At 37.0% G+C, this 24,720-nt stretch overlaps 1 pseudogene; it reads left to right on the forward strand.

Moving 5' to 3' along the window:
• Positions 1 to 18,423, forward strand: part of LOC116582271 — a 32,430-nt pseudogene extending 14,007 nt beyond the window's left edge.
• Positions 18,424 to 24,720: the final 6,297 nt, after the last annotated feature.

The raw sequence follows: 24,720 nt of genomic DNA on the forward strand, positions 1-24,720 counted from the left end.
AGGTCTTTCTTCCATTTTCAGTCTGTTTTGTGTTGTGGTGTAAGGAAATGGTCTAGTTTCATTCTTCTGCATGTGGCTCACCAATTTTCCCAACACCATTTGTTGAAGAGACTGTCTTCCTTCCATAGGACATTCATTCCTGCTTTGTCGAAGATTAGTTGACCATAGCGTTGAGGGTCTATTTCTGGGCTCTCTATTCTGTTCCATTGATCTATGTGTCTGTTTTCATGCCAGTACCATACTGTCTTGATGATGACAGCTTTGTAATAGAGCTTGAAGTCCGGAATTGTGATGCCACCAACTTTGGCTTTCTTTTTCAACATTCCTCTTGCTATTCTTCTGGTTCCATACACGTTTTAGGGTTATTTATCCCATTTCTTTGTAAAACGTTGATGGTATTTTGATATGCATTGCTTTAAATGTGTAGATTGCTTTAGGTGGCATGGAAATTTTCACATATTTGGTCTTCCAATCCGGGAACATGGAACCTTGTTCCATTTCTTTGTGTCTTCCACAGTTTCTTTCATGAATACTTTATAGCTCTCTGAGTACAGATTCTTTGCCTCTTTGGTTAGGTTTATTCCTAGGTATCTTATGGTTTTAGGTGCAATTGTAAATGGAATTGACTCCTTAATTTCTCCTTCTTTTTCCTTGCTGTTGGTGTATAGAAATGCAGCTGACTCCTGAGCATTGATTTTATATCCTGACACTTTACTGAACTCCTGTATGAGTTCTAGCAGTCTAGTACTATGTGGAATAGCAGTGGTGATAGTGGATGTCCCTGCTCTGTTCCTGACCTTAGGGGAAAAGCCTCTTTCTCTCTCTCTCTTTTTTTTTTTTCTTCATTGAGAATGATATTTGCCTTGGGTTTTTCATAGATGGCTTTGATGATATTGAGGTATGTCCTTCTATCAAGAAAGGATGCTGGACTGTGTCAAATACTTTTTCAGCATCAATTGAGAGAATAATATGGTTCTTGTTCTTTCTTTTATTAATTTATTGTATCACATTGATTGATTTGTGGATGTTGAACCATCCTTGCAGCCCAGGAATAAATCCCACTTGGTCGCGGTGAATAATCTTTTAAATGTACTGTTGGATCCTATTGGCTAGTATTTTGGTGAGAATTTTTGCATCATGTTCCTCAACTGTATTGGTCTGTAATTCTCCTTTAGATGGGGGGTCTCTATCTGGTTTGGGGATCAAGGTAATGCTGGTCTCATAAAATGATTCTGGAAGTTTTCTTTCCATTTCTATTTTTTTGGAACACTTTTAAGAGAACAGGTATTCATTCTTCTGTAAATGTTTGGTAGAATTCCCCTGGGAAGCTGTCTGGCCCTGGGTTCTTGTTTCTTGGAAGATTTTTAATGACTGCTTCAATCTCCTTACTGATTTTGGGTCTGATCGGTTTTCTGATTTTTCCTGGTTCAGTTTTGGTAGTTTATAAGTCTCTAGGAATGCATCCATTTCTTCCAGATTGTCAAATTTGGTGGCATATTGTTGCTCATAATACGTTCTTATAATTGTTTGTATTTCGTTGGTGTTGGTTGTGATCTCTCCTCTTTCATTCATGATTTTATTTATTTGGGTCCCTTCTCTTTTCTTTTTGATAAGTCTGGCCAGGATTTTATCAATCTTATTAATTCTTTCAGAGAACCAGCTCCTAGTTTCATTGATTTGTTCTACTGTCCTTTTGGTTTCTGTTTCATTGTTTTCTGCTCCGATCTTTATTGTTTCTCTTCTCCTGCTGGGTTTACGCTTTCTTTTCTGTTCTTTGTCCAGCTGCTTTAGATGTAGAGATGGGTTGTGTACTTGAGACCTTTCTTGTTTCTTGAGAAAGGCTTGTATCACTATATACTTTCTTCTCAGGACTGCCTTTGCTGTGTCCCAAGGATTTCAAACAGTTGTGGTTTTGTTTTCATTTGTTTCCATGGTTTTTTTTCCCAATTCTTCCATAATTTCCTGGTTGACCCATTCATTCTTTAGTAGGATGCTCTTTAGCCGCCACGTATCTGAGTTCTTTCCAACTTGCCTCTTGTGATTGGTTTCTAGCCTCAGAGTGTTGCGGTCTGAAAATATGCAGCGAATGATCCCAGTCTTTTGGTACCAGTTGAGACCTGATTTGTGACCCAGGATGTGATCCGTTCTGGAGAATGTTCCATGTGCACTAGAGAACAATGTGTATTCTGTTGCTTTGGGATGGAATGTTCTGAATACATCTGTGATGTCCATGTGGTCCAGTGTGTCATTTCAGGCCTTTATTTCCTTGTTGATCTTTTGTTTGGATGTATTTTGATTGGAGCATTTAGCATCCATTTCAGTGAGGGGCATGTTAAAATCCCCTACTATTATTGTATTATTGTTGATGTGTTTCTTTGATTTTGTTATTAATTTGTTTATATACTTGGTGCTCCCATGTTGGGGCATAGATATTTAAATTTTTTTTATTTTCTTGCTGGAAAGACCTTTTAAATATGATATAGAGTCCTTCCTCATCTGTTATTATAGTCTTTGGCTTAAAATCTAATTTATCTGATGTAAGGATTGGCACCCCAGCTTTCTTTTGATGTCCATAATCATGGTAATTAATTTTCCATCCCCTGACTTTTAATCTGGAGGTGTATTTCGGTCTAATATGAGTTTCTTGTAGAGAGCATATTGATGGGTTTGGGCTTTTTATCCATTCTAATACCCTGTGTATTTTGATTGGGGCATTTAGCCCATTTACATTCAGAGAACTATGGAAAGATATGAATTTAGTGCCATTGTATTGCCTGTATGGTGACTTTTACTGTATACTCTCTCTGTTCTTTTCTAGTCTACTACTTTTAGGATCTCGCTTTGCTTAGAGGAACCCTTTCAATATTTGCTGTAGGGGTGGTTTGGTTCTTGCAAATTCTTTTCATTTTTGTTTGTCCTGGAGGCTCTTTATCTCTCTTTCTATTTTCAATGAAAGCCGTACTGGTTGTATTATTCTTGGCTGCATAATTTTCTTATTTAGTGTTCTGAATATAACATCCCATTTTTTTCTGACCTGCCAGGTCTCTTTGGATGGGTCGATGTAGTATTTCTACCATTGTATGTTACAGACCTCTTTTCCCAAGCTGCTTTCAGGATTTTCTCTTTTCCACTAAGAGTTGTAAGTTTTCCTATTTGATGACTGGGTGTGGACCTATTTTTATTGATTTTGACGGGGGTTCTTTGTATCTCTAATATTTTGATTCTTGTTCTTCTTGCCATATTAGGGAAATTCTCTATTATAATTTTCCCAAATATACCTTCTTCCCCTCTCTCTCTTTTTTCTTCTGGAATCCCAGTTATTCTAATATCATTTCATCTTATGGTATCACTTATCTCTTGAATTCTCCCCTCATGGTCCAGTAGTTGTTTGCCTCTCTTTTGCTCAGCTTCTTTATTCTCCATCATTTGGTCTTCTATATTACTAATTCTCTCTTCTGCCTCATTTATCCTGTCAGTAGGAGCCTCCATTTTTTATTGCATCTCATTATTTTTTCTTATTTCAACTTCTTTGCATTTTAGTTCTTTTTTTTTGTCCAGATAGGGATTCTATTTTTCCATAAAGGATTTCTCTAATATCTCCCATGCCTTTTCTGAGCCCAGATAGCACCTTGATAATTGTCATTCTTAACTCTAGTTCTGACATATTACCAATGTCTGCAATGATTAGGTCCCTAGCCATCAGTACTGTCTTTTGTTCTTTTTTTTTTTGTGTGGTGAGGTTTTCTGTCTTGTCATTTTATGCAGATAAGAATATATGAATGAGAGAGTAAAATACTAAAAGGGTGGCAAAGACTCCCCCAAAAAATATGCGAACCAAATCAAAAAAGACCTGAAACTGTGGGGGAGAAAAATTGGGGGGGGGATAAATATATATATATATTTATTTATATGTATATATATGCATATATATAATATATGTTTGGTGAATAGCACACACACAAATAAAGGTAAACATGATGGAGGGATAGACTATGATTGTAGAGATGAAAATTTAAAAAGATTCTTAAGCAGGAATTGATAATTAAGTTGGTTGGAAAAAGAAGAAAAAATAAGTGATAATGTGATCACGCAGCAGCTAAATTTAGGATATATTTTGATGTATTAGCAGAAATTTTATCTCAAAATTTTAAAGAAAAAAAAACCCTACATGTATACAAAAAAAAAAGGTTAAATACAATGAAGGGATAAAATATGACTATAACAATGAAAATTTTAAAAGATTTTTTTAAGTATTAATAAGATAAAGTGGTTAAAAATGTTAAAAGTGAAAAGGGGAAAAGTTGAAAAATAGAATAAGAAAAAAATAAAATAAAAAAAATTTAACTTTGCAAGACTAAAGGATCATGGGAAAAATACCATGTCTTGCTTTCCCCTAGCTCTGAAGTTCCACAGTTCTTGTTGACATGTGAACTTGGTCTTTGCTGGATTTTCTTGCTGGTCTTCTGGAGAGGGGCCTGTTGTGGTGATTGACAAATGTCTTTGCCTGCGACAGAATTGCACCACCCTTGCCAGAGGCCAGGCTAAATAATCTGCTTGGTTTCATTCTCAGGAGCTTTAGTTTCCTAAATGCTTTCTGTAGATCTTTGGAGAATGGGAATGGAAGTGGTGACTTCCCAATCTCCAGCCTGAAGGAGCCAAGAACTTGGGCCCCACTCCTCAGTGTGCCCTTAGAGTAAATCAGTCAATCACTCCCGTCTCCCTGGTCTCCAGTCACATTCTGTGCTCAACTGACCTGTGACCAAGACTTTCTTTCTCTGGCACACAGCCCTTTTTGGAGTCTCCAAACCCACAGTTCCTTCCATGTGCTTCTGCTCTGCTCCTCCCGGAGGAGGAAGGATGGGGTCTTTTCAGATCTGCCACTTTTGGGGTTCTTGCTCAAAGAGCATGGCCCTACTGTGTCTTGGATCATGGTTTAAGGTAACCCTGTTCTGAGAGCTCCAACTTGGCTCCATCTCTGTAGCCAGCTTCTCCACTCCAAGACCTGGGAGCTCTGCCACACTCAGATACCCCTGGTCTTTCTGTGACACCACAGGTCCTGAGACCACACTGTCCTCACAAAGGCTCCACACCCACCTAGCCTCTGCAGCAATATTCCTCTGTGGAGAAGAATTCTAAAAGTTCTGTTTTTGTGCTCCACTACTCCACTGTTTGCCAGAAGCTGACCCCTCCTCCCATGGTTTATCTTCCCATCACTTCAGATTCACTTCTTTATACATCCTACCTTCCTGAAAGTGGTGGATTTTCTGTTCCTAGAATTACTGTTCTTCTATCTCCTGTTGAGTTTATAGGTGTTCAGAATGGTGTGATAACTAACTAGCTGAACTCCTGGGACCTAATGCTATCTCAGTCTCCTACTCCTCCACCATCTTGCTTCAAGACATTCTTTTTCTGATTAAGATGGAGAAACACACTCTAATCTGTCTTTCCCACTCAATGTAACTAAAATTTTTGTACAAAAGGCATAGAAGAACTATACAAGAACTCTGAAGAATAAATGGTAACAGGTGAATTGTAAAAGGAAAACAAAAATTAAAGTACAAGTAATACATCAATGAATTTCCTGTTTTTTTTTTTCCTTATATATTCCCTATTCGGGAATCAAAGTCATCATGAAGTCCAAAACTGCAGAAGTATAGACAAAAAGAACTCCAAGAAAAGCTCTCATTTTTTTTAAATCAAAGGACCAGAAATGATTAACACCTATGAAGATAAATTGGAAGAAATCCCTTGTTGTTTTTATTTTTCTTTCTATCTCCAGCTTTCAGGCAATATTCAACTTCCAAGTTCATGGTGGGGGTAACAGCAATGATAGGTGGGAAACTAAAATTCTTAAGAAGAGGACTCATCTTCTTTGAGCAAAATAATTATAGTCAAAAAAAATGGGGGAGAAAATTCTACTACCTTTTCTCCCACTGCTTAGCTTGGAAAATGATCCAGTCACAGGAAGAATGTGGCCTAGTGAAGACACTAAAAAGCCCTGACTTTCTAACCAAAGGACCAAGAAGGGGTCTCTGTTACCCAGAGAGTGTAAGGTTGATCAGAAATAAGAGAAAAATTATGAAATAGAATACATAGAGATGTTTATGAATTCATGGGCTTACTCTCAAGCTGTATATGTGAAGATTTGACCGTAAAAAGTACATGAGAGGCATGCAGAGTTTAACTATAGAGTTAACTATGGAATCTACTACCTGGGTCCCAGACAAGCCTCTGAGGCAGTGCATCCATGGACTAGGTAGTAGACACATGGGACAAATCTGAATAACATCTTGAAGGCTTTGAAAATTGAACTGATATTCAAACCACAATCTACAGAAGGTGGATTAGAACTTGAGAACAAAAACTTGCCAAAACAAACAAAAATTAGTAACATTCTCAATAGAATTAGAACAAGACTTGGAGTCTCATATACAGTATTTAATATGTCCAGTCTACAATAAAAATCACTCAACATATAAAGAACTAGGGAAATCTCAGAAACTCTCAAGAGAAAATATCAATCAAAATATGCCAATCCTGAGATAACCTGGATGTTACAATTATCAGGAAAAAAAAAACACTCTAAAGTCACTATTATAACCAAGAAGTAAAAAACAAACAAACAAACAACAAACAAAACCACCTTGAAAATTAATGGAAAGATAGAAAGTCTTACCAGAGTACTAGAAGCTACCAAAAAATGAAATAAAAATTTTAGAGCTGAAAAATAGAATAACTGATATAAAACATTCACAGAAAGCATTCAATATCAGATTGGAGATAATAGGAAGGAGTTAGTAAATTTGAAAACAGGGCAATATAAATTGTCCACTCTGAAGAAAAGAAAACTAAAATGAGTGGGACATTTTTGTGGAATAATATCAAAAAGTATAACTGTCATGTTATCTGCATCCCAGAAGAAAAAGAATGTTATGGGAAAAAATTGGGTGAAGTAATAATGGTTGAAAATTCCCACATTGGTGAAAGACATAAACTTACACATTAAAAAAAACTCAGCCAAATTTCAAACCTATAGCCAAATAAATCTACGTCTAGAAATGTCATAATCAAACTGCTAAAAAACAAAAGTAACAACAACAATAGCAACAAAAATCTTGATATCAGTTAGAGAAAACCAATGCAATTCATATGGAGAAATACAGTCAAATGACTGCAAATGTCTCATCAGAAACCATGGGGACAAGAAGACATCTTTAAAGTCCTGAGACAGCTGTCAACCTGAATTCTATATATAGTAAAAATAATTTTTAGAAATTAATTTGAAATACAAACATTTTCAGATGAATGAAACATAAAAGAATTCATCACCAGCAGACCTGTTGTAACAGAAATGATAAAGAGAGCTCTTTAGATGGAAAGAAAATTATTTCAGGGAGTAAACATAAGGAATGAAGAAAAAGCAACAAAAAGATAAATGTGTCAATATAATAGACCATTTTTCTCTTTTTAAGTTCTTTAAAATAGGCATGATGGTTGAAGGCAAAAATGATAACACTATCTAGTGTTATCATAGATATACATCTATGATATCATAGTAATATCTATGTATTATATAGTAATATTATAGTATATATAATATACTATACATAGTATATTATACTTCCTTCCATGTGTCAACAACTATAGTACATCCATACAATGGAATATCACTCAGCAATCAAAATAATGAGCTGTTAATACGGAAGCAACTTAGATGAGTCTCAAAGGCATTATGCTGAAAAAAGACAGTTTCAAATGGCTACATACTGAGATAACAAAATATAGTATATTATACTATATATAGTATATTATATATACTATAATATAGTAATATTATATAGTAATATCATAGATATTACATCTATGATAATTAAAACACAAAATGGAAGGGTAAAGGGACCTATATGATAGTAAGTTTTCTACATTACACTCAAAGTGGTAAAATAATAATTCTGAATAAACTACAATAGTTAAGCTTATCTATTGTCCTTCCATGTGTCAACAACTATAGTACATCCATACAATGGAATATCACTCAGCAATCAAAATAATGAGCTGTTAATACAGAAGCAACTTAGATGAGTCTCAAAGGCATTATACTGAAAATAGACAGTTTCAAATGGCTACATACTGAGATAACAAAATTATAGAGATGAGGACGAGATTAGTTGTTTCCAGGAGTTAAGAGGGTGAGAGGAGGGCTGGACATAACTATAAAAGAGCAATACAAAGGAAATCTTTTTAGTAATGGAAAGTTCTGTGTCTTGATTGCATGATGGTTACACAAATCTATACATGAAATAAAATGACACAGACCTATATAATACATTTTCCTGATATAAAATTCTTGGGTTGATAACAATACTCTAATTATGTATGATGTAACCATTTGAGGAAATCTGATGAAGGGTACAGTCTTCCCTTAAATAAACATGCCTCAGAAAGTGAATATTTCTCATTGTTTCATCACCCTGAGGTAAAAACTGCTATTGCCACAGCACACATTTCCCTAGAACAGACATCAGGAAACATTTTCTGTAAAAAGTCAAGTAGTGAATATTTTAGGTTTTGTGGGTCATAGCATGAAAACTGTTGGAGATAATTTATAAATAAATGGTCATGGCTATGTTCCATTAAAATTTTATTTACAGAAACAGGAGGTGGCCCTAAATTTGGCCCATGGGCTGTCACTTGATGAGCCCTGATCTAGATTAAATGCAAAATATAATACATACAATATATTATATAGTAATATAGACAAATAATATATATTCAATTATATAATATTTTATTACATAATTCTTATATATTTTACATAAGCTATATATGCCTATTCACATATTATTATTTTGTATGTGTATGATCGTGCATACTCAATGTTTTACAACTTACTTTTTGCACTTAGTAATACATCCTGAAATCTTTTCTTGTCAACAGATATAGATTGATCTTATTCCACTTTGTTGACTACAGAGTATTTCATTGTGTGGATATATATTCAATCAACTTGAAATTGATAAATATGAGAATTCAAATTTTTCACAAATATAATGAATGTTACATTAAACATCTTTATTATATGCATGCATACATATGTATGCTTTTGAACTTGTGCAAATGTTTCTATAAATTGCCTTTAACTTACAGATTTTTTAAAGTAATTTTTAAAAAATATTTATTTATTTGAGAGAGAGAGAACATGCAGTGGGGAGGGGTAGAAGGAGAGGGAAAGATAAAATCACAAACAAAATCCCTGCCGGGCACAGAGTCCAACATAAGACTTGATTTCATGACATTGAGATCATGACCTGAGCTGAAACCCAGAGTTGGTCACTTAACCAACTGTGACACTCAGGTTCCCCTAGTAATATTTTAAAAATATTTTGTTTTTAAAGGCTTAATTGTATTTTTCTGTTTATTCTGTTAGTTTTCAGGCTGTCTACCTTATTTTTCAATATTACTTTATACATTCATAGGGCTCCTCTGTTTACAAAGTATTTGTAAAAGATTTCTTTTGAACTTTACAGAAACGTTATAAGCTATAGAGAATATAATGGTCATTATTACTCCATTTTGGAGTTGAGGAAAATGAAGCATAGAAAAGTTAATTGATTTGTCCAAGATTGCACAGCAATTTAGTGTCTAAATGGAGCTTACAACCCATTTCTCTTTATTTTGGGTCACTTTGGGTCTGGGTCACTCTTCTCTCACATGGACAGGCCCTTTTTTTGGTTTTAGCATGTTTGCAATTTATATAACAAATAAGATTAATACTTTTAATGTATTTTTTAAAGAGGTTTACTTATTTATTTGACAGACAGAGATCACAAGTAGGCAGAGAGTGAGAAGGAAGCAGGCCCCCACTGAGCAGAGAGCCCCATGCAGGGCTAGATCCCAGGACCCTGAGATCATGACCTGAGCTGAAGGCAGAGGCTTTAACCCACTAAGCCACCCAGTAGCCCCAAGGCTAATACTTTTAAAGATAAATGGACAAAGGACAGAAACAGAAACTTGACAGAAGAAGTATAAATAGCAATTAAATATAGGAAGAGATTCCTATCTCATCTATTTAATTTCAAATTAAAACAACAATGATATTTTTACTTATTAGATGCATAGATTGAATAATGTGTGTGGAATCAAGTTCTCTCGCTGACTGAAAATTGGACTACAGCTAATATGCAAGTCTCTATCAGAATTTGAAATGTCCACACCTTTTGACCAAAAATTGTATAGGGATTTATCCTATAGATACTAGGATAATTGTAGAAACACACACACACACACACACACACACACACACACACGTGCACACAGGAAGGAATAACACAAAGTAATCTCCAGTTGCAGAATTGTTTGACATCATGAAAACTTGGAAACAACCTAAATATAAATCAACAAGGAACTATGGAATACTATGGAATTCTATGTCACTGAAATGGAATACTATGCCATTGTTAAAAGCCAATCCTTTGTACTCAAATGAAAATGTATTCAAATCCATTCAATGAGCAAAGGAAATGACAAAATATGATAATATCATATCATAAAATGATATCATTAAATCATAAAAATGATAATCCATCTCTTGTAAAATGAAATAATATCTGGGCAAATATATAGACATATAAATTAGGAATAAAACACATGTGAAGCATATATTCCAAAATGTTAACCATGATTATATGTAAGAAATATTTTTACACATATTTGCAACAAAATATTTATATCCCTGGGCTTCAGAATCCAAAATTTTTATGAAGACCATACAGAGAGACTATACTTCAGTGATCTCCCATAAACACTGGAAACATACATCTCCAGTGACTGATACAGCCAGTGAGAAAATCAAACATAGTTCCCCCAAATTAAGGGGTTTATATAATTGCAAAACCAAATCAACCACCTCCTCCTTTCTCCCTATGAAGGCACTTTAAATAATACATTTTGAGAAATGTCATAAACAACCAGATTTAACATGATACAATCAATAAAAATATCAATCAACATTTGGATAACATTTGTCTTGCACATAGATTATTTCATTCAGTTTTCCAAGAATTCTGTCAAGAAAACAAGATAGCTATTTTTATCCACATTTTTTGTAAGAGGAAACTGAAACTCTAAGTGGGCAAGTGACTTATCCCAATCTCACACAGTAGGTTAATTAAGAAAATCAGGACTAGAATTCAAGACTCTAGATCTCAAACCACATTTTTTCTTTGCTATTCACCTCTGGGTTAGTGAAATCACTAAGTCATTATTGGTTGTGGCTTCCTTCAGAGAATGAAGGGAGTTCCATGTAAGGAGTTAGAGGGAAAGAAGAATAGACCCATTGGCTTATAGATTTTAAGGAAACATTTTCATATGCCCTACAAATCTGCAATTCCAGTTCAGAACTACATAGTGGCAGACACATTTGGTTGGATTCTAGGCAGGAAAGTTTAGTTCTCCTGAGTGACTTAGGGTAAATCCCTTTTCATAATTTCCTATATAGTTGGAGTTTTTCTGGTTCAGACATTCAGATTACCTGTAATTCCATTCAATCTACATATAAGGGAGTAGACTAAATTTCTCTGAGTCCTATTCCAAGTCATACAATCTGTACTTCTATAAAAACTGCTGCTTAATATTAATAACTAACAGTTATTACATGATCACCATATGCCAGACAGTGTACTCAACAGTTTACATGTATTATTTCATCTCATTATCACAACAAAAATATAACATAGGTATTATTATGATGCTCATTTGACTCATGAGGAGTTGAGAAATAGAGATCAAATGACTTCCTCAACTATACATACTTACGAAGTGGTACAGACCAGTTAGGAATACAGGTAGTTTGACTCAAGAGCCCATGGTTTGAACCACTGAGTCCACTAAAAGGGACCATCTCTTCTATTCCAGTCATTTGCCATATAAATTATAAGAGGTATCTTGCTCAGACAGAACAGTCTCATTCTATTAAATTAACTTCTTTCCTCTTCTCCTTTTTTTTTCTTTTAATGTCTTGAAGGTTTTTTTCTGGATAGTTGTTTTGAACTCAAAATCAGTTCATCCATTTTACACAAAATTAATGTCTCTATAAATTTCCTTAAGATAAATCCTTCATAGAGAAACTTCTCTGGAAGCATAGATGTAATTTCAACAAATTAATATGAGAACTAAATTTTGTGCCCCAACCCAACATTAGCAGTATTGATGTAGGGGAATTTGACAGTGGCTTTATTCTATCCATTGGTGTTCCTTTCTACCTTCACAGACAGAACCCGTCATGTGCAGTGTTGCCGGTTATCCACTGCATAAGAGGGTCCAGTGGAGAGCATAAGGGTTGAAATTCAGCCCCATTCCACTTGTCCTATTTGCCCTGGTTTCAAACTGCACCTCTGCAAAAGAAGGGTATCTCTTATTCATTCGCAGAAAGGTGTAGTCTACTCACTAAACCATTCGCATGAAGAGCTGGGACTGTTTCGGGTTTAAGAGATGGGGAAGAGTGTAAGAGTGACTTGCTAATTCACACAAAGTTGCTGCATGAACTAGCCCCTGCCCTGCTAATGGACAGTTATAGGCTATTCTCAGAGTTTTTACAGATTTGTTACATTATCTCCCTCTCAGGACGTTGCTTTCTTCTGGAAGACAGCTAGCTAAACTGATAAATTAATTTCTACTACCAAGTGTTAAAAAGTGACAAGGAGAATGGATCTCGGGCCTAAACGCAGTGAAATGAGCATTGGTTAGAAGTATTCCAAATACAAATGACATGAAGAGACTGTAAAACAAGATGCAATTGCTTTAAATGAATACAAGACTCCTAAATCAGAAAAGTCATATACCATACACAATGAATTCTGGAACACTGAAAAGAAATTTAAAAAATTGTCTCAAAACACAAACAAACAAACAAAAAGTTATATACCAAGAAGTTGTGAGTAAAGGTCAAACCAGTAGGTATTAAGCATCTCTGGAGGATGGCAGAGAAGTTTGAAATCTGAAGATAATTCCACAGAATAAGATTTATTAGAAAGGGGAAGAGGGTGTTTTTGGTAAATCACAAATGAACTTCTTGATCTTAGGTGAAATTCAAAGGAAGAAAAGAAGAAAAATGTATACTTGAAGCCAACATGCATACACTTAGGACAAGTGATGACAAACCAACCTCATGTGTTTTTATTTGGGTTTTCAATAAAGGTACCCACACAGGAGAACAGTGTAGGACTTCAGTAAGGTATTTGGCAAGCTTTCTCATGCTAATATTTTTAGATAGAGGCTACAAGGAAACACTGTTAGGATTCACTACTGACTGAGGGCCAACCCTGAAAGGTGATGAGTAATTAAATAACATGCTGACATGAATCTGGCTAAAAAGCCCTGACCTTATCCCTTTCACTGATTTATCAAAGATCTGGATGAAAATTAAGAAGATATACTATTCTAATTTGACGTTATGGATATGCAGAGGACAAGCAAATGAACTGGACTTTTTTTAGAGCAGTCCTGATTTCAGGTATTTTGTTCCAGTGTCTCCAGACACCATCAAAATGGTCAAAATGTCCCCCAAATTACAAAATGTTGGCATCCAAAGTACATCTACCAGACTTCCTTTTACAACTGAACACAACATGAAATCTCTTTGCCAGAATGCGCAAAATCTCTTTGAAAGACTGTGCATGCCAGTTCAGGATTAGGAAAATATCATCATTCATAAGAAACGTGATTGTGTCAGCAGCTGTATGGAAGGAAAAAAAAAACAGGAGCAGAAGGGCCTTCAAGAAAACTGACTCTACTAGCAGTGATGGGGCAGTGTTGAGTGGAGGGAAAGCTATTTGAGTGCTCTGCTTAGAGAAGTCACTACTTTTGTTTCTCAAGTTACCAACACTTTCTAGGTTGTAAAATCAGAGCTGACAATAATCTTGGATAGTTCACTTATATGTAAGGACTTTATTTTAGTTACTGAGGCAGATATTGAGAAATAAGGCAAAGAAAAGTTAGGTGTTTGGTGCTGTTTGGAGCAGAATAAGCTGATATGTCATTCCCTGAGACTATAGGGATGTGTGGACAGAATGAGCTTTAGGGGTCAGACAGATCCTGATTCACATCCCGATTCTGCCATTTTTTTTAAATTGTGTGATCTTGGACAATTTATATTAACCTTTCTAAGCCTCAACTTCTTCATCTGAAAAAATGGCAATGTAAAATGATAATACTCATCTCACAGGGCTACTGAATATTGAGTAAGAGAATGCATATGAAGTGTAAAACATGATTTCTAGCACACATTAAGAACTCAAGAAAGAAACAATTCTTCATCTCTTTTACTTATGAATTTGCTTCTCCATCCTAGTTCTCATTCCTCAATGAATGATCTTATCATTCACCCAGTTATGCAAAACAAAAAAACTTGAATATCATCTTCAATTTCTTTCTCTCTATCATTACTCTCTCTACTACTGATAAAAACACACACACACACACACACACACACACACACAATTACTTAGTTCTTAAGTTCTTTCTGCAATTTCTACCTCCTGAATATCTTTCAGATCTACCCACACCTCTTTATTCCCATTGATAAGACCTTGGACTCAGGCATCAGCATCTTTCACCTGGATCTTGCCACTGCCTCCAAACTGGTATTGCCATTTGTAGTTTTCTCCTAAGCTATTTTTATTTTCTACAGCAAAAGTAATTTTCCAATACCCAAAGCTTGTCATTTCATTTGTTTAAAACATATTGATGGCTTACCATCTTCCTTATGACAAAGATGCGTCCTTTTTATTTTTTTTTTAGTTTTTTAAAATTATGTTCAGTTAGCCAACATATAGTACATCATTAATTTTTGATGTAATGTTCAATGATTCATTAGATATGTATAACACCCAAGTCTCATCACAACATGTGCCCTCCTTATTACTCATCACCTGGCTACCCCATCCCCCAACCCCCTCCCTTCCGCAACCTTCAGTTTATTCCCAGGAGTCAAGAGTCTCTCATGGTTTGTCTCCCTCTCTGATTTCTTCCCCTTGTTTTCCCTCCCTTCCCTTATTGTCTTCCATGATATTCTTTATGTTTCACATATGAGTGAAACCATATGATAATTGTCTTCCTCTGCTTGACTTATTTCACTTACCATAATCCCCTCCAGTCCCATCCATGTTAATGCAAATGGTATGTATTCATCTTTTCTGATGGCTGAGTAATATTCCATTGTATTTATGGACCAAATCTTCTTTATCCATTCCTCTGTTGAAGGACATCTATGCTCCTTCCACAGTTTGGCTACCGTGGACACTGCTGCTGTGTACATTGGGGTGCATGTGCCCCTTCTTTTCACTACATCTGCATTTTTGGGATAAATACCTGGTAGTGCAATTGCTTAGTCATAGGGTAGCTCTATTTTTAACTTTTTGAGGAACTTCTGTACTGTTTTCCAGAGTGGCTGTACCAGCTTTCATTCCCAACAGTGTAAGAGGGTTCCCCTTTCTCCACATCCTCACAACACTTGATTTTTCCTGTCTTAATAATTTTAGCCTTTCTATTGGGTATAATGTGATATCTTATTGTGGTTTTGATTTGTATTTCCCTGATGACTAATGATGTTGAACATTTTTTCATGTGTCTTTTAGCCATTTGAGCCATCTTTCAAGGACCTGGCGTTGCAAATTCCTAATTTTTTTTAGATGTGTCAATTTTGATGTCCCTTCTTTTGAAATGCTTTCCCTGATCCAGGTCTTAACCTAATTTTCAAATTCCCCAGAAGGCTTTCTTGAATCTCCAAACAAGTTGTCTCTCCTCCTCTATGTGCCAAGAATGGTTCTAAGCACATTAAATTGCTGTTCATTGTAATTTTTATAACAACCTTATGAAGTAGGTGCCATTTTTATTTCCATTTTTCACATGAGGAACTGGAGCACAGGAAAGTTAAATTATTAACACAAGGTTATACACTTATTTTTTCATTTTTAAAATTTAAATGCAATTAATTAACATATAGTGTATTATTAGTTTCAGAGGTAGAGTTCAATGATTTATCAGTTGCATGTAACACTCAGTGCTCATTATACATGTAGAGCTGGAGATTTGAACTCAGGCAGTCTGGCCCCAGAACCCATGTTTTTAAAGCAATATACTATGTTGCCCCTGACTTTTAATAAATTTATAAATAGCTTATAATTATGTAATTACACAAGAATATAAGATCCAGTTCTGTGTGATTTATTTCTGTGTCTCCCAATGTCCAGGATGTACCAGAATCATAGTTAATTTCATTAATTGATTAGACAAATAAGCCAATATTTATTGATGAATATTAAAAGAATATATAGTACCAATTACGAGCATTCTCAAATTCTGCCTCAGACATCATCCGTTTTGTGAAATTATCTCTGATTTCACACCCAATCTTTGAAAGATCTAGTCGTCATTACCTCTGTGCTCCCAAATTTATTATGTAATGAGTTTTGCCTGGGAACATGGGGGGTCTCTGAGAACAGAACATATTTTAATTCATTCTTGGATCTTTAAGATTCACATGAAGAATGACTAACCTATAGTAGTTGCTTGATTAATGTTAATGAATAGAAAGAAGAAAAGAATATAAGCAACTGAGTAAATGATAGGTGACAGGTAAGTAGATAATAGACAAATATTCTATCACCAAATGAAAATCCAAACACAAATTTAAATCTAATAAGATGAAATTAAATAAGAATAACTGTATGGTCCTGTCAAAGACTCCAAATTACTAGCTGCATGAGATGGCTAAGAGATGCTGCTTTATAGCAATACGTATTAAAAGACTTAGTGGTTTTAGTCAGTGTTGGTAAACTCCTTGTTTATCAACAATGTGCTGTTGCCAGCAAACATAATGTGACATTAGGACGTTTCAACAGAAACTGAGCATCCATAAAGTGGGGGCTGACAGCTAAATCTTCTGTTCTAATCTACCCATACCAGCATTACATGCTTGGTTCTGGGTCCTACCCTCTAAGAAGAAAATTGCATGATTAGTAGGTGACTGTTCTTCATAAAGATAAACTTATTTTTGGAAAGCAAATTATCACTCCCTAATTTGTTAGTTTTACAAGTTAAGGTTTCCATATCTTTTTTTTTCTATACAATAGCAATAATAATAACACACCTTCATAAAGTTGTTATGATGATTAAAGGAGATAATAATTATAAAGCACATTTCCCAGTGCCTGACAGTTTAACTCTACAATTATTAACCACTATTCTGTGTAATACAGACAAATCATAGTATTCAATTATCACACCCCATTCAATTCTCATAGCACATCTGTTAAATGCATTGTATTACTGTCATTTTACAAATGAAAAAACTTACGGACTTTCTGATAAAAGTGATGGCTCTGGGATTTGAAGCCAGTTCCAAAGTCCCAGGCCTTTCCACCAAAGTATCCTGTCCCCTGAAGATATAAAAGTAGTCATTTAGAAATTCTTAGGAAGAGGGGGAGAAAGAACACATGCACCCATCCTTCATCCTTCAAATAAATTTACAGCACTATCAAGAATCACTGCTTTTCATGAGTGAAAATGTCTTTTGAGCAACTAGGAAATCTCTTGTCTTCTGAACATATGGGAAGACTGTTTTTTTGGTCTCCAGCCACAGTTAGTCACAAAGTACCTTTCAACAGTTGGACTGCTCTAGGTCTTTGCTCCAAGAATCTCTCTTTCTCTCTCAGACACACACACACACACACACACACACACACACACACACACACACACACGCCTTTTCATTTTCCTCTCAGTTGACCTGCTCTTTCTAAACAGGCTATACCTCAGGTTTTGGAAATGTAGTCAGTCTTAAGGAATTCTTGGGCAAAAGGGTCTTTCCCATTGATGAATTTAGATGTTTATCAAATTGTTGCTAGTTCACACTCTTTAACACATTGGACTTCTAACACATACTGAATTTCTGTAGGTTTGATGTTAAGTCCATAAGTACTCAAGACTTCATTTATCTATTCTTCTAGTTATTCAACAAATAATAAAGATGATATCTAATACATATACTACCTACTATGTTCCAGGCACCATTCTGTTGACTTCACACATATTGACTCTTTTTAAAATTAATTAATTGGTTAATTAATTAATTTGTTGTTGGTATATTTTTATTTTTAAAATTATCATTATATTAAATTTATTTCTTACAACAACCTTATGAGGCAAGTACTATTGTTATCCTTCTTATAAGCCTTTTCTTTAATGTAGACTCACACCCAGGATAGTGTCGGGAGCCAGTACAGGAGGCCTACTATAAGAGCTGTAAGGGACTGAATGTGATTGGCTGTTCATTTAGGTCCACTCACGCGGGAGGTGCAGGAGCACTGCATGAACACAGCATGGCCATGTATGGTTATGTTTGGTGATCATGCTCTGATTGGTTAACACTGCCTGCATAAAAACCCATGCACCCGGGGTTAGAGGAGGAGGAAGAAAAAAGCGATTAGTAAAAAAAGGTTCGTTGCTACGTGAGTCTCCGAGTCGTTCTTGCTGGCGAGAGCGACAAGTGGTGCTGAAACCCGGGAACTCGTGCAGAAGAGGCACACGGAGTTAGGCAATGATCAGGTAAGGAGTGCACCTATTTCTGTCTAGTGAGCGACAGGGAAAGTTCCTAGGATAAGGACGAGAGTAAAGCTTTCCGGGATGGGAAACGAGATGGCTGCATATAAAATGTTGGGGCCGCTAACTGACATTCTTAAAGCAAACGGGACCCCTTTGAAAAATAAGAAGGCTCGCTTATTTCTAAAAGAAGTGGGTCAAACCACTCCGTGGTTCTTAGAGGAGGGATTGCTTAATATTCCCCAATGGGAATATCTAGGGGAGGACCTCAGGCGAGACCCGCGCGCTACACCGGGAACTCTCGCTGTTTGGTCCTTAGTGAAGGTCTGCTTACAATCGTCCCGCGAACCCATACGCAAGGCGGTTCTACAGGGAGGAGAGATCTTAGAACAGGTAAAAGAGGAGTCTTGCAAAGGATCCGCGAGAGATTCCAGTTCTGAAAGTGAAAGCTTAGAAGAAAGCTCGGACGAGGAAAACGCCCGTCCGGGTGATAAGAGAAAAGTGACGGGAGGGGGTCCCTCCGATGATCAGAGAGTGGAAGAAATGAAAAGAGAGCTTGCAAAAAAGGAGGAGGAACTAAAAAAGGCCATGGCGCAGCTAAAAGTGAATGAGGAAGTTATGGCGCAGTTAAAATCAAAAGCGGAAGAAGAAGCTATGGCGCACTTGAAATTAAATGCGGAAGTAGCCATGGGGAATACGCGCCCGGCGCCAACTGCGCCACCTTATGAAGGGCCTCCTCCTTATAAGTCATGCTGCTCAAAAACCTGTTATTGTGCGACATGTACCGCACAAAATTAAAGAAGAAAAAAAAAAAGATTTTCATTTAGTCCAAAACTTGCAACCTTTTCTAATTCTACATTTCCCAGTTTAAATTATACATACCAAAACCCTGCCCAAGGAGCTTCTGCCCACCTCTTAGATAAGTGGCTACTCTGTAACACTGCACAAGCATGTACCGGTCTGGAAAGCCTGCACTTCCTTAATGGGTCTATATGGCACAACTGTACATACAAGGCACACCCTAGCGCTACATTTGAGACGAACGTTACCTGCAACTGCACCACAGCCAAAACAATATCCTATCTGCCCACACCTGTCTGCCTCAAGCCCCCTTTTTTCTTTATAGTATTCAATGCCTCCGCCACTAACTATGCTTTTAGTCTTTCTTGTGAGTCACAGAAATGTCTACTTTCTGAATGCTGGAACACCACAGTTGGAGATTCTGCAATCATCACCAAGATCCCGACGTATATCCTGATGCCAGTACAGGTGAACCGCGACAACCTGCCGGTGCTGCTTCAACATAAACGAGACTTTGGAATAACAGCAGCCATTATTGCAGCTATCGCAGCATCCGCCGCCGCTGCTACTGCTGCCGCGGTAGCATTGACAACCTCGGTACAGACAGCCGCCACACTCAATAAGGTCACAGGAATGGTGGCTGAGGCTTTGGCCACGCAAGAACAAATCAATGGACATCTACATGCGGGAATCTTGATTGTAAACCAAAGGGTTGATCTTGTACAGGAACAACTTGATATCCTAGAGTCAATTGTGTCGATAGGATGCATACATAATATGACCAGACTTTGTATCACCCCTATAGCTCATAACAACTTATCCTTAGCAGCTAACCTCTCTAGACAGTTAGGAAATATGCTTAATGGCACCTGGACCCGTCAGTTCCAAAACCTGACCAGACAATTACGAGCACAAATCATATCTATTAATGCCACAAAAGTGCCTATAGCATCGGTTAGTGAATGGCTAAAAATGGTACAACAGTCTCCTTCCTCAAACAGTGGGCTGGCCTCGGCTCTTTGGCCATCCTTCTGGTGCTGGCTAATGTGCTTATGGTACGCTGGATATGTAGCCTCGGCCGCTGCCAACGGCGACAACAGCAGCTCATGGCGCAAGCCATGATGGCCCTCGAGGCTGGTACCTCCCCCCAAATATGGCTAAGCATGCTAGATCGGTAGTCAAAGATGGGTAAGACTGATCCCGCACCTTAGCAACCTAAGACAGGGGCTCCTCGACCAGGGGGGAGTACCCGATGACGGGTAAGCATGTGTGTCGAGGATTGGCAACCTAAGACAGGCACCATCTCAGCCATCATGTATAATAAATAAAAAAGGGGGAGATGTCGGGAGCCAGTACAGGAGGCCTACTATAAGAGCTGTAAGGGACTGAATATGATTGGCTGTTCATTTAGGTCCACTCACGCGGGAGGTGCATGAGCACTGCATGAACACAGCATGGCCATGTATGGTTATGTTTGGTGATCATGCTCTGATTGGTTAACACTGCCTGCATAAAAACCCATGCACCCGGGGTTAGAGGAGGAGGAAGAAAAAAGCGATTAATAAAAAAAGGTTCGTTGCTACGTGAGTCTCCGAGTCGTTCTTGCTGGCGAGAGCGACAGGATAGAGTCCAATGCAGGGCTTGAACTCATGACAAGACCTAAGCTAAAATCAAGAGTCAAAAACTTAACCAACTGAGACACCCAAGCGCTCCTATTGTTATCCTTCTTTTAAAGGTAAGAAAACTTAGGCACTAGATTGATTATATAACTTATATAAGGTCACACAGCTAAGAACTGATAGTGTTAGGATGAAAACACTGCCTCTCTGGCTTTAGTGACTGTACTCTTGTCTAACCACTGTCTCTATAAACTTCCCCCACTATGTGTCAGTCACTGAAATAGTTTGACCATTTAATAATTTCTGAAGTGAATATTGAGCATCCACTATGTACTCCAAACAGTGCTAATCACTACATTAAGAATAAAAGAGCTACCCCACAACTCAGCAATTGCACTAGTGGGTGTTTACCACAAAGATGCAGATGTAGTGAAAAGAAGAGACACATGCACCCCAATGTTCATAGCAGCAATGTCCACAATAGCCAAACTGTGGAAGGAGCTGAGATGTCCTTCAACAGATAGATGGATAAAGAAGATGCAGTTCATATATACAATGGAATATTACTTAGTCATCAGAAAGGATGAATACCCACCATTTGTACCAACATGGGTGGAACTGGAGGAGATTATGCTAAGTGAAATAAGTCAAGCAGAAAAAGACAATTATCATATGGTTTCACTTATATGAGGAATATAAGAAACAACATAGAGGATCACAAGGGAAGGGAGGGGAAACCAAATAGGAAGAAATCAGAGAGGGAGACAAACCACGAAAGACTCCTGACTCCAGGAAACAAGTTCAGGGTTGTGGAAGGGAGGGGAGTGGGAGGATGGGATAACTGGGTGATGGGCATTAAGGAGGGCATGTGATCTGATGACCACTGGGTGTTATACACAACTAATGAATCATTGAACACTACTTCAAAACCTAATGATGTACTATATGGTGGCTAATTGAATTTAAATTAAAAGAAAAGAAACATTAGACACCATCTTTGCCTTCAAAGATCCTACAGCCTACTAGAGGAGAAAAGACTAACACATATAAAATAATATAAAGGCACAGTGTTACTAGGGTGTTAGAAATCAAGTTAATCCTGATTACAAATAGTCTGTCCTAATGTCTCTATAGACTCTTTAAATATGCCAGAAATTCAAATATTTTATCATCTAAACTGTAGCTCCCAAATTACATATCAACTCTTTTTCCCAATCCAAAGAGCACAGAACTTTGGTGACCCATATATGTTCAAATAGTCCTGTTGTAACTATTTTGGGGATAAGTTCACAAGTTACTTCTGGGGTCCACCCACTGAATACTTCCTTAGGAAACATAAAGTGTGGTACTACTATTTTGCCTAAACGGACACCAGGAAATGCAAAGGTCTTCTAAAAAATGATTTGTTTCCTTCTACTTCCATTTGGCATTCTATGTAACTCACATATGCCAGAGCCTGCAATAGCTGAAGGATCATGACACACCAGGCAAGATCAGGTACAGGTGGGCAAAGTTTACCATAAATTACGTCCTGTAGCTACTGGGAAATTTTGTCAGAAGAGAACTTTATTACAATGTGGAATTGTCTAAGGGGCACCTGGTTGGCTCAGTGGGTTAAGCCTCTGTCTTCAGCTCAATTCATGATCCCAGGGTCCTGGGATTGAGCCCCTCATTGGGCTCTCTGTTCAGCAGGGAGCCTGCTTCCCCCTCTCTCTCTGCATGCCTCTCTGTCTACTTGTGATCTCTCTGTCAAATAAATAAAATCTTTAAAAAATGTGGAATTGTCTATAAAATATACATTAGGATATTTTCTGTTTGAAATGTTTAAAACTCAAAGACATAAATGTTATTTATAAATATTATCTATTTTCCTCACTATTCCATATTTTGGATTTTATTATTGACTATTTCAGGGATTAGAAACCTTGAGTCATGGCCTGTTTTCATACATAAAGTTTCATTGGAACACAGCCACACCCATTTCTTTACATATTGTCTCCGGTTGTTTTTGCATTACATTGGCAGAATTGAGTAGTTGAAACAGAGACCAAGTATCCCACAAAACCTAAAATATTTGTTATTGAGCCCTTTACAGAAAGAGTTTGCCAATCCCTTGACTACTTCACTGAAAGTTTTATTATAAACATAACAGTAAAAGGGATTCAAGCTAGAAAAAGTATTTAAAACTTACAAAGATATAGATAGATAGATAGATAGATAGATAGATAGATAGATAGATATAGATAAAGATATAGATATAAAGATATATATACTGGACAAACCATTAGAAATCTGTTGATAGATATTGAATTTTATTGTACACTTAAGGAAAAAGATCTCAAGTACTTTTAACACAGTTATTTAAATCAGTCTGTGTTTTCCTCTGATTCTAGGCAGTGCCCACACATACACCTTTACAGAATTATTCATGTACATGAATTTTATGATCTGCTTCCTTCTTTTAAGATTAGTGCACAAATATACAGGATGTAAATGTTTAGAGGTACATAGAGATTTTCTAGTTCAACAACCCCTCACTCCCTACTCCAATGTTACAAAAGGGATAATGAAGCTCAGAGTAGGGAAGGGACTTGCCCAAGAGCCAGCTGTAACAGATTGAACTGAACTCCATGTTATACTGCTGTTGCCTCAACTCTGTTTTGTATTACTTTCTTTTTTAAAAAGATTTTATTTATTTATTTGACAGACAGAGACACAGCGCGAGAAGGAACACAAGTAGGGAGAGTGGGAGTGGGAGAAATAAGCCACCCATTGAGCTGGCAGCCTGATGCAGGGCTCAATCCCAGGACCCTGAGATCATGACCTGAGCTGAAGACAGAGGCTTAAAGACTGAGCCACCCAGGTGCCCCTACATTCTTATATTCTGACAGATTCTTTGCATTGAGAGGTCAATGGAATTCCTTCTTAACCATTCCTTTACTTTTGTAATAGGATTGTTTTCCAGATGAGAAACAAAGACCAAGAAAATCAAAGTATACTGACCATCCATCAGGATAAATTAGAGGCAGAGTTGGGACTAACTGCACAGTGATAACATCTGCAGAGAATGACAAAAGGTGATGCTTGGGTTCAAGTATGATGAGAAGAAACCAGTGCTTCTCTGGGACTCATCATGTTCACAATTGAATGTCCATTTTTCACTTGATGTTAAGAAACTAGAGATCTTACTACCCAACCTGGCTTTGTGTCTCCTTGTGGATGTAGTAGCCAGAAACAGGTGGTTCCCAGGCAGATACATCTGCCAGACTTGAGTAGAACAGACAAGGGAAAAGCCTGATGATGACAATAGGAATTATGGGATGATAAAAAATTACTATTGCTTTATGTTTTCCCTAGAGGAAGAGATCCAGACAGCAAGACAGAAAAAACTGGGCACTTGCAGAATCTCTGATGTATTTGCTTTGAAACTTTGAGCAGGTTTGACCCTGTAGTTTGTACTTTATTCAATCTGAAATGCTCTCTCTCTCTTTCTCTCTCTTTATCTCTCTCTCTCTCTCTCTCTCTCACACACACACACACACACACACAGTCTGTGCTTTCTTGAAGCCTTTGCCTTTGCTGATGCTTCACCTGCTCTTCCCACAACCCCTACTTGTTCCCATCTCTTTATGGGTGAATTTGACCATTTTCCAATGTCATAATGTTAGCTTACACACCCTTGCTCATGAAACCTTCCAATGCT

Source organism: Mustela erminea, chromosome X, assembly GCF_009829155.1.
Source record: "Mustela erminea isolate mMusErm1 chromosome X, mMusErm1.Pri, whole genome shotgun sequence".
Taxonomy (NCBI): Eukaryota; Metazoa; Chordata; class Mammalia; order Carnivora; family Mustelidae; genus Mustela; species Mustela erminea.